Below are 11,583 nucleotides of genomic sequence, written 5' to 3'. Positions count from 1 at the left end.
GCAGACACACCAAACCCAGGCTTTTTTCAACCTAAATCCTGCTGCCTCTGCATGAGTCAGCAGAGAGCTGGCACCCCAGGGCTAACCCTGCCAAAGTCATCATCCGCTCCAGGAAGGGAGAAGCCTCCACTGACCAGCGAAATATTTCTGTAATTCTTAGAACCCGGTGACCAGGTCACTAGATTTAAGGCTGGCTCACCTTGCAGCTGCCGAGGCAAATAGTGACATCCCATCTTTTTATGCCACATTAATCTAAACAAAGCCTTTGCCAGATGTCCGCCCTTGTCTGCATAGTAGATGGAAAGCTGAGGGGTTTCTGAGTGCTGCGGGAGCAATGAGCAAGAAAAGGCGAACTTTGTCCCGGTTTCAGTGGATCACGGGGCAGATCTTAAGACTGGCCCTGAGGCAGAGGCAGAAGCCAGCGACTGCACTGCTCCACTGCTCCGCAGGCAGCTACACTGGGGGGAGCCCACCAGGAAAACTCCAGCTGAGCTTGCTGCAAGCCTCCCCTCCAGCCTGAGCAGCTTGCACAGGGCATGAGCCTCACGAGGCTTTTGTAGACACCCAGGGACAAAGGTGAAGAAGCAATTATTTCTGCCACCCACGAGGGCCAGGCACTCTGGGGGTAGATATTGTTCGATTCTCTCGGTCACTCCTCAGGTAAGTGCTGCCCTCACCATCTCCCTTATGTAGGTAGGAAACTGAGGCCCCGGGATGCTGGGGGACTTGCTCAAGCTCCCACAGCTGTCAGGGCCTGAATTCGAACCCAGGGCTGTCTGATTTTAAGTCCAAGTTCACTCTCTTGTTCTTCACCATGTGAACACAGAGTATGGGAAGAAGCTGAAGTGACCAAGGAGGCTTCACGGAGGAGGAGGCATTTTTGCTGAGCACTGAAGAGCTATTAGGAGCCAGGAGGTTTAGAGTGGGGAAAGGCCTTTCCCAGAAAGAGCGGGAAAAGGAACTAAGGCACAGATGTAAACAGCCAGGAGGGCAAAGCCGCAGGTCGAAATGGAGTCCCTTCAAGCCCCCAATAAATCTCCCCCACTCGTCTCAAAGGAAGAGCTGGTAGGCACTGCCTCTTTGGAACAAAACTCTTAGGCCAAGATTTAAAAATTTTCCTTCCTCTGGAAAAAACATCTCCAGTTTCAAGCCTGCATTTTTGGCAACCTCGTTCCCCAAGTCTCTCAGCATTCAGGAGAAATGATGCACCAGGAAGAGAGCACAGGGCGTCCAGTAGGACCCACAGGGCGGGGAAAGGAAGGAAGAGGGAGAAAGGCCTGGGCAGGGTTCTTCTCTGGAGGGGTGCCACCAACAGAGGGAAAGAAAGAAGCTCCCCAGTGCCTGCTAAACACGCAAGCATCCTGGGCTGCACGCGCCCCCTGGTGGTGCTTAAACTAGATGACACTTGAAATCCCACTCTGCCTTTCAAGAAGCCAACAAGGAAAAAGCACCTGCTAGGTGCATGGCGCCAAGATGTGTCCTAAGGCAAAGGACTTCAACCTCTGTGACTCATTTCTCCGTCAGGAGAATGAATTTGCTTCCAGTCGGAAAGGTACTTAGCTCAGAGAGACTGACAGCAATCAATAAAACTGCGGGAAGAGGAAACATTATGCAATTAAAGACAGCCCTGATGGAAGGAGGTCTATGCCAACAGACCCAGCTGCTGGCAAGGGCAGTAACAGGCAGTCGGGTGGTCCGAAAGAGTCGATTCAGTTCTACAAAGATTCTTGGCACCCGCTCTTCATTGACACTTGGGACCACATGACCCTCAGGCGCAGGCCTGGAGAAGCTCACAGTTCAGTGGAAGAGACAACATGTAAATAGCATGTGTGGAGGATACTTCTCTGCCCTGCTGACTCTGGCTTGGGGCAATGGCCTGTTAGAGGGTGTGACGTGAGCAGAGGCCTTAAATGCACCTGCGTTATGAGGCATGGCCTCCTGCGCTCTGGCGATCCACTTTGAGCCTGGCCTCCAGAATGAGAACATGTGCAGGAGACTTGGAACCAATCTTCCTGATTCATGGCCTTAGCCAGACTTGCTGCAGCCAAGAGTGAATCAGTACTTCCTGTAATAAGCCACCTAATTTGGGGGCGATCTGTTACACAGCATTATTGCAGCAATCTCTGACTGATACATAATGACAACATGGTACAATAACTGCTTGGTTGGAGGTATACCCACATGAGCTCAGAGGAAGCCCTGAGCAGTCAGAGAAGGCTTCTGGGAGGAGGTGGCATGTGGACTGAGCTTGAAAAGATAAGTATGAGAAGAAGGTTGGGAGATGTTCCAGACAGAGGAACCACAGACAGGGAACAAAGGCAGGGAAGAACATGAGGTTGGTGGGCAAGCTTCACTACAAGATGCTGAACGTTTCCAGAGCACGTGGGCTGAGATAATCACAGTCACAGCCCCAGCCTGGACATGGCAGAGCAGGAATCCCACACCAGCCGTGGCAGCCGTCAAATCTGACAGTAATCTTTCCTGGCGAGTGATCTGGCCACCCCTGTTCCACCCCGGGAGATGTTCCATTGTCCATTGACCTCCACGGGCCGTGGCCCAGGGGAGAGGATCTGCTGGCCCGTGAACCTGCATGGCCACCTCTGAGCTGGGCATTGTTGAGACAGCGGTTCATTCCTGGGGCTACACCCCGTCAGGTCCTCGTTTTGGGTTTCGTCACCGATGGTGGCCCACTTCTGGGCACCCAAATCTGCTCCAGCCAGGACTTCACTCACTGATGTAATGCCAACCTCATTCTTCACAGACACCCATAGGCACTCAGGACGCCCGTGGGGGGAGGGAGGCTCACGCACACTCACACGGGCACACTCCTTCACACTCCCGTGCCTGCTACAGCCCACCCCGCTCTGCCAGGACGTCCCGGCTCTGGCCCAGGGGCCCTGCCGTGGCCACACCAAACAGCGCTTCCTCTCCTTCTCACACGGGGCGGGGCAGGCCCCTTCTCCCGCGGACCCCCTTCCCCACAGCTCTTCCCCCTGTGCAGGCCCGTGGTCCTGGCCATGACACCACCGGACTCTGCATGCTGCCCCAAGAGTCCCTCCGAGGGCCGGTGGCTGCCAGCTCCCTCTGTCTCTTACTGAAGGTTCTGGCTGTGTTTGGGGCTCCCACTGCCCCCCCCATCCCCCAGCCCCAGGGCCCTTCTCAGGCCAGCGTCGGAACCGCCCGCCCCTCCCCGTTCCTGGCCCAGGCTTCAGCCTCCTGCCCTGCCTGTAGGCACCACAGCCTTGGGGGCCTAGTCCAGCGTGCGCTTGAAGGCAGGTCGCTTAATCTCTGAGCCTCAGCATCCACATCTAAGGACAGGGACATGGGCCCTGCCTCCGTCCTGAGCTCAGCTTGGCCTGATCACGGCATGCAAGGGTACAGGGCGCTCTGATCTGCCTGTCATGGAAGTCAGGGCCCCTTGATTGACAGCCCCACTGGAGTCACGTGGACCGGTGGGGGAGTTCCCAAAAGTGACGGGTGCCGGACAGACCAAGGAGGAGCAGATGTGTGGCTGTCTCCGGCGGGGATTGAGGGGCGGGTATGGGCAGGGGACGGGGTGTGGGCAGGGCTTTCCGCCTCTAAGGCGAGGCAGCCTGGCCAGCTCCTCCACTCTCTGAGAGAACAACCCCCACCCCAAACGAAAGCCCTTCCCTCAGCCCCAGGCTGCCTGCTGGCTGGACACCTCGGTTTTAACTTAATCTCCAGAGGGACTGGTTCCTGGCTCGGCTCTGGAAGGAGACGTGGACCAGATGGAGGGAGACGGGCCAGACGGAACCGGTTTGCAGAAAGGGCAGCAGAGGCCCCGAAGCAGGAGACACCCGTAAAACCCCGCGCAGCCGCGTTACTGCCAGGTTCTCACTTCCCCCGAACACCCCCTCTCACCCTCAGACACTTCGAGGTGACGTCTGTGTCACCAGGTTCCAGCGGAGGACACGGCCCGGTGACCACAGCACTCAGCCAGACAAAGGTCTCTCTGGCTCTTCCTCCCCACGCTGCCTTCTTTTCTGACCCACACGCCCCGCAAACTTGAGGGGAGGCCTTGCCTCAGGGTCCAAGACCCCAACTCAGAGCCACGAGGACTGGGGACCCTGGGAGGGGCAGGGCGGAGGGGAGGGCCCAGAGAGGAGAAAGCTGACCGGTCCCCATGATGACACATTTGCCTGGAGGAGATTCCGGAGTCCTGGGCACAGCAGAGAACATTCGCTGATGAAACGGCAGGGGAACGGAGCTGGGGTTCTGGGGAATAACCGAGAGGTGCAATCCAGCAGAAACCCATTTCCCCGCGAGCACCCCAGTGCCATGCTGAGTCTCGCGTGAGTGCCCGCCTGGGTGCGCATCGTCAGGCATTCACCTAATGAGTCGTGAGTGAAAGCTTGCCATCCTCCACCCAGCTCCAGGCACAACGCGGCAGGGACCCAGACACACAGACCCCCAGGGCCTCATGGGCTGATGGCTCAGAGGGGACCAGCAGAGGGTGGGCAGGGAGCGTGCTGCCACTTCCGGCAACTTCTCAGTGCCTGGGAAGGGCAGCTTGGGGGCCCATCCTTGCCCGACTGCAGCCAGCACACGGCAGGGCTGAGTAAATGAACAAATGGAAGATAAGTAGGCCAGACTGCTAGGCCTGAGTAAAATGACCCAAGGTAAGTGACCGAGAACACAGCCGCAGCCCGGCCCCTGCGTGCCGTTCACTCGTTTTATTCTCGAAGCCGAATCTCTCTCTGGTGGGCCTCCCTCTCCTTGGCGGAGTTGCCCATTGCAGCAAATAAAAAGACAGGACGTCCAGTTAAACCTGAACTTCAGATAAATAAATAACGAGTAACCTCTAGTGTAAAGATGACCCGTATGTCATTTGGGATATACTTATGCCGAAAAGCGTTCGCTGTTTATCTGGAATTCGCATTTCGCTGGGTGTTCTGTGTTTTACCCTGTGCCCAAGCCAGGGCGAGAGATGCTGGGCTGGTGACCACAGGGTCAGATGAGGACCTGACACTGTGACTGTGGCCACTCCCAGGAAGAAGCTGGGACTGGGGACAGGACCTCTCAGGGCACATCCTTTGTGCCTTTTGTACCATGGACGTGGGGGACTCATTTGTAAAGTAATTATTCTAAAGATGCGTCTGGGTTAACAGTAGGGGAAGTCCATGTTCACTGATCTACAACTGCCGTCACCCGCCCGCCCCTCCCCCACCCCGTCTGTCCTTCATCAAAGCGACAACGCCACGCTGTCACGAGAGCTGCTGAGGTCATGTCCCCGTGACGGAAAACACGTGTCCACACTGCGGCCCGCACGCCCGCGTCCACTGCGGCGCTGCCCACAATCGGCAAACGGCGGGAACGAGCCAGGTGTCCCCCGACGACGGGTGAACCACGGGACGGCAGTGGGCTATCCACACAGCCATGGAGAGGGATGACGCAGTGGCGCTCGTGACGACGTGGGCGGCCCGAGAGAAGGCGCTGAGCGGGAGAAGCTGGACACAGAGACCACACGGCGCAGGCCCCCGCGCCTGTGACTCGTCCAGAACAGGGAGCTCTCTGGAGACAGACGGGTCCGCGGTTTCCCAGGGCGCACGGGGACGAAGGGACAGGCGACGACAGCCGGAGGGGACGGGTTTCTCTTTGACGTGATGCAAACATTCTTGACCGTGGTGACGGCTGCAAAACCCTGTGGACACCCTTAAATCCAGTTCATCACCCGCGAACTGCGCAGGTTGCGTGGGATGAGAATTACTACTCAATAAAGCTGATACGTTGTTTTTAAGGTGCCGTGGCCCCTGTTTCACTCGGAGAAAAGGCAGAAGCCCCGAGCGGTCTGGCCTCCTCTCAGGCTCCGGCCCCCGCCCTTGTGCTTCCTGCTGCCTGTCCCCCACTGGAAGGGCGTCCCCGAGCTCAGCCCCTCCCCTCCTCGGTCCACTCTAAGACCCCCGTAACCCACCCAGCGCCCACCCCGCGGCTTCAGGCCCACAGCGCTGCTGCTTCTAGCGACCACGTCCAGCGCAGTCGTCTGCTGTCACTTCTCCCACGGGACTCTACGCAGCACAAGGGCGGGGCTTCACACAGACACCTCCCCAGCACCTGAGATGGTGCCAGGCACCTCAGTGGAGCTTAAAACATCTTTGGGAATGGAGAAGATTGGGGGCGGGTTTGCAGGAACGCTGAGGTTCTGAGCCCCCAAAAGAAGTGGAGAAATGACAGGAAATGTCTGAAGGCCCCCGAAATAAAATGGAGGGGTGCACAGGTGGCCGGCTCTCGGCTTCTGACAAGCATCCAGGCTTGGTGGGTGCTGGGCAAAATCGGGGGTCTGTTTACCCCCTCGCCTGTCTCCTGCCCCATCCCCATTGGTCTCGGGAAATGGCACTCCCATGTCCAGGCTCCGACTGGTTCCCCCTGGCTCCCCCAGCTGAGCCACTGCAACCCCAACACGGGGTTCCCAAATCATCCTCTGTCCATCCACTCCCCCCATCGCTGCTGCCACCTCCCCAATCCAGGCCACTGAGTGTCCATTCTCTGATAACTTCTGGCTTCTTAGGTAGAAGCCAAGGAAAGCCCCTGACAGCCAGCAGCCAGCCTGGCAAAGTCCCTGGGGGGGGCAGCCAGGGTGCTGACTCCCTGCTGGAAAATGGGGCGGAGGAAAGCGAAGGGTGACGTGACTCCTGCAAGATCCTGCGTGGGCCTATGCTGCCAGGTGTTCCTGTCCTGGGGTTGTAACTTAAACCCCACCCAGGTTAACCCATCCAGGTTAAACCCACCCAGGTTAAACCCCACCCAGGTTAACCCCACCCAGGTTAACCCCACCCAGGTTAAACCCACCCAGGTTAAACCCCACCCAGGTTAACCCCACCCAGGTTAAACCCACCCAGGTTAAACCCACCCAGGTTAACCCCACTCAGGTTAAACCCCACCCAGGTTAAACCCACCCAGGTTAACCCCACTCAGGTTAACCCCACTCAGGTTAAACCCCACCAGGGAGCTATGCCTGTCCCAGGCCACCGTTTGGAGCCCACGCACCGACCGCACGAACCGCTGCCAGGCCTCGGGTGGTCCCCTCACTCCCTATGCCCCAGAACACGAGTTTACCAGCAGGAACATGGCCACCAGCTGTGGGGGGGCACAGAAAGGGAGCCCCAAGGGCCCTTCTGCTGGGAAGAAATAGTTGGCAGAAGCCTGTGTCTGCACGCTGAAGGACCGAATTTAAAATAGTGAACAAAAACCGTGAAAGGTTTTCACGGAGAAATCCCTTCGGATGACAAACCTGAGCGAGGTGCATGAAAAGGCAGCTACTTCTCCTTCCGTCCGTTTTCAGGGTGCTCGCCCACACCGCACAGAAGCCTGGAGGCCCCTGCTGCCCCCGCTTCCACTTCTGTCCCATTCTCGTCCAGGCTCGGCCGTCCAAGCTCCCCCAGGCCTGTAGGCACACCGTGCCTTCCCTCCCGTCCCGCGGCCCCCCACTCTCGCCCTCCTCCTGGGTCCTGCTGGGCTGCCCGTGGGGTTGGACCCGCCGGTCCAGTCTCTGTCTTCTTGGCCCCGTGATGGCTGGAGCCTGGGCTTGGGGACCAAACTGGGCCCAAGAACGTCTCCAAAGATTGGCGGCACGGCCCAGGCAGGGGGGCGGGGCAGACTCCTGCTCTGAGTCGGAGTTCCAAGGCCCACGGGCCTGAGTTTGGGGCACTCAGCTCCCCCGGCTGTACAGAAGGCCTAGAAACAAAGCCAAGGTCGCGGGGAGAGCAGACCCAGGGGTGGAGAGAGCAGCGGAAACCACGGCCCAGCCCAGGCCAGGCTGAGCCCAGAGACCATCCAGCACCTGGCCTTCCTAGCGACTGGAGTTGTAGATCCCCAGCTGGAGCCAGCGTGAGCTGGTTTCTGTCACCTGCAAGCACCGCCAAAACCGTCCGACACAAGCTTCGCGGGGACTTTCTAAGCAGAGTCCGGTGGATTGGGCAACTCAGGCCTGAGCACTGGCACCAGCTTCAGGCTCACTGCCCAGGTGGCCTCAGCCCAGGCCGGCATCCGCCCACCTAGAAAGGGAGCTGAGATGGAGGAGATACAGCTGGACTCAGCGCCCGTGAGCGAGGCGGGGCAGCAACAGGTGTGGGAGCCTGGCAGAAGGCCAAGAGTGCTGCTCAGAGGAGCTGCTGGCAACCCCCACACCCAGGGCATCCGTCTCCCCCTCCAGACTGTGGCACCTCAAAAACAGGAAGCTCGCCGTACCCCCAACAGCTGACACCAGGCCTGGCGCCTGAAAGCTGCTTTAGCAGCCTGGGTGGACGAACCCCCCGAAGAACTGAAAGCAGGGACTGGAACCCATGTTTGCACATCCGTGTCCACAGCAGCGCGGCCCCCAGCAGCCTGGAGGTGGGAGCAGCCCGAGTCTGTGGACGGATGGACAGACAGATGAATAAAACGTGGCCTGTGCAGTCGTGCAGTGGGCTGCGAAGCGGCTTGGAAAGGAAGGACACTCTGACACCTGCCACACCCCACGGGAACCTGGAGGACACTACGCTCGGTGGAGCATGGCAAACGGCACACGGTTGCACTTATGTGAGGTCCCGAGAATCAAATTCACAGACACAGGAAGCAGAATGCTGGTGCCAGGGCCTGGGGCAGGGGGAGGGAGGGGAGCCGTCGGTACACGGGACAGAGTTCCGGTCTGGGAGGATGAAAAGTTCTGCAGATGACAGTGGGGATGGCCCCACCACGGTGAGAACGCACTCGATGCCACGGGGCTGGTCCCTTAACAGTGGGTAAGACGATTTTACGTTCTGTGTATTTACCGCAATTTTTTTAAACACCTGAAAAGCATGACTCAAAATGTATTCAATGGGAGTTAAGTGACTTGAGCAAACCAAACAGGGAGGGCTCGCCCAGCTTGTTTGCCATGGAAATCGCTCCTGGAACCATGACAGAAATCATGCTTTTTTTTGGCCTTCGCGAAATGCTAGCCGCAAATCACGCCTGCTCAGCGAAATCCGTCCCTGTCTTTAGCCACAGTCCAGGAGCCCGCCAACCTCGCTGGCCATCAGCTGTGCCTGGCAAAGATCTTCTGCCCCCCGCATGGCCACGGTGAGGTGGAGACAGCCTCATCCCCACCGCAGACCTGGCCATACCGGGGTCCCCGCAGCACGTGACTTGCCGGTGAGTCCCTCACACGCAGGCGCGTGTGGCGGAGCCGGCTTCCTCAGTCTGAGAGGTTTCCGCATTCACGCACACGGTGGCGGCCGCCACCCCTCCTGGGATCTGGACGGAAACCTCTCACGTTCTGTTTTATCCACGGGCGTGGGACTCGACTCTTTGCAACACACGTGCTTTAGTTTTGCAACTTAAAAATACGTGTAAACCCAATTTCGTTTACGTGGGAGGGTCGGATTCCATAAATCGAAGCCTAGGGCAGACCTGCCGCGGCCACGGTGTGGTCTTCCAAGCGGCCCTGGGGGTTCACGTCGGCCCCCGCGGAGGCGGGGAAGGGGCGCGGCAAGGTTCAGGGCAGTGTCCATCTAGAAGGCGATGACCGTGGCTGGCCTGGGGCCCCCAGCCCCACGATGGGCAGAGCCCAGGGCCAGCTGGCACCGCACTGCCTGCTTCCGTGCGCCAGGAGTTAGGTCACCTGGCTGCCTGTCACCTCCCCAGCTGCCATGCTGCCTGCACACCTGGACCATCGCGGTGCCCTTGGTGTCTGCCTGGGGGAGAACGGCACTGGCCTCTCTGTGGCTCTCTCCCCTGTCAGTCACAGTGCGAGGGCGGGGTGGCAGCCTGAAGTCACCCAAAGCACCTAACAGCACCACCAGGTCGTCCCTGCCGCGGAGGACTCAGTGTCTCAGCGGCATGTCCCCAGCTTCGGCCAGTGACATGTGAGTGCCGCCAGCCCCACGGGCCTTCCCTGGGGAAGCCTCGGCCCCGCGCGTGACTCGCACCCTCCCCTCTGCGAGATCGCGGCAGCAGCTGAGGGGACAGCTCCCTGTGTGCCTGGGGCCGAGCAGACGGGCTTGGTGGCCGTCCTGGGCCACCCCAACACTCGGGCGCTCTGCTTCTGGGCGCGGGGCCTGTGTCTCTGGGCACGGCAGGCACAGTGCAGAGCGTCATCACCCCGGCCAGTGATGGGCAGGACTAACCCAGCTCCCTCGTCCTTGGCCGTGGGGGGGGTTGGACACCACCTCCAGGGCCCCAGGGGGTTGAGCCCACTGTCCACAGTGGCCACCTGCCCCATCCAGCGTGGCCTCCTGTAGCTTCCTCCCTTCCTCTCTCTCATCCGTTCCCCTATCGGCACTTCCTGCTCACGAGCCGAGCTTTATGCCAAGGCTCGCTTTGGGGGAACTCGACCCCAGGTGCAGAATGAGAAAGAGTTCTTGCAGGGCCCTCTGCTGGCCCCCGAGGACCGTGGGATGTGAGCAAGAAATAAGCCTTCGCCTCAGTCCCCCGGGGTGGGAGCAGTTGGCGACAGCAGCACAGCTTAGCCGAGCTGAGAACCATGACACCGTGTGGAGCTGAGGACCCAAGGCTCAGAGAGGAAGCGACAGGCTAGGAGTGGCTCGTGAGCTGTCCCACTGCAGAGCGCATGCTCTCAGCCACCTACATGTGCTGGAGCGAGCCGAGTCGGAGGTGACCCCGCCCGGCCTCCAAGGGCGCGCAAAGACCACACTGCACTGAGCTGGCCAGAGCTGGGCCTCTGCCCACCTCCCCTGCCACTTCCCAGATCCACCAGCGGAGCTTTCTCCCGCGGTCAGAGCTTGGGGACAGCTGACAGGTTGGCCGAGGGTCTGGAAGAGATGAATTTCCTCCTGCGTCTGCATTCTCTCCCTTCGGGCCAGCTCCGCAGCAAGCGGCCCACTGAGAACAGCCTGGGGCGCTCCCTGGGCCTCCTGGGGGGCGGGGCAAACCGTTCTCAGACCCGCCCTGTTGAGCCAAGGGGTCATTTCGATGGGCACTTTCCGCATCCGCAGCGTCTCGGCCGCTCCATGCAGGTCTGGACATTCTCGGGGTGTGTTTAACTACCTCTCATGGCTTTAATAAGAGAGAGACACGGAGGAGATGGGGGACATTCTGAAGGCCCTCCTGGAGGACAAGCGCAGGCCTGAGGACAAGTGCAGGGGACAAGCACAGGCCTGGGGGTGGGGACGACCGCAGACAGTTTCTCTGTCAACAACTTGAGAGCCTCCGCTGGACGAGCCGTCTCCCAACCGCCGGGCGAGCCCGCGGGCCACACACTTCCAGTCCTTTGCAACCTCGGTCCTGGCTGGGCTCTCGCTGTCCGTCCTTTTTCCGTTCTCCCTGGGGACAGAGCGGTCAGCCCTGGGCCCACAGCGCCTGGCCAGAGCCACCGGGCCTGGGCAGGTGGGGGGCCTGTTGTCGTGGGAGGCATGTCAGCCATGGACGGAGCCGGTCCCAGGGACTCCAGTGTTTGGTTGGGGTTGCCTAAGTGACTGCTCATGGGGGACCCTCCGTGCCCGACACAGCTGGGGCGTCTGCAGGCCCGCCCCTCCCATACACTGCCTGCCACCGTTCCAACTTTCCCTCCGGCTGATGGCCAAGCGACCAACACACAGGCGGGTTCGAAACAGAGGGGGCTTGTGATGACCGGTTTCATCGGCCTTA

This window comes from Pteropus alecto, unplaced genomic scaffold (assembly GCF_000325575.1).
Source record: "Pteropus alecto unplaced genomic scaffold, ASM32557v1 scaffold5, whole genome shotgun sequence".
Taxonomy (NCBI): Eukaryota; Metazoa; Chordata; class Mammalia; order Chiroptera; family Pteropodidae; genus Pteropus; species Pteropus alecto.
The sequence above is the reverse complement of the archived record's forward strand: the minus strand, read 5'-3'. Positions refer to the sequence as shown.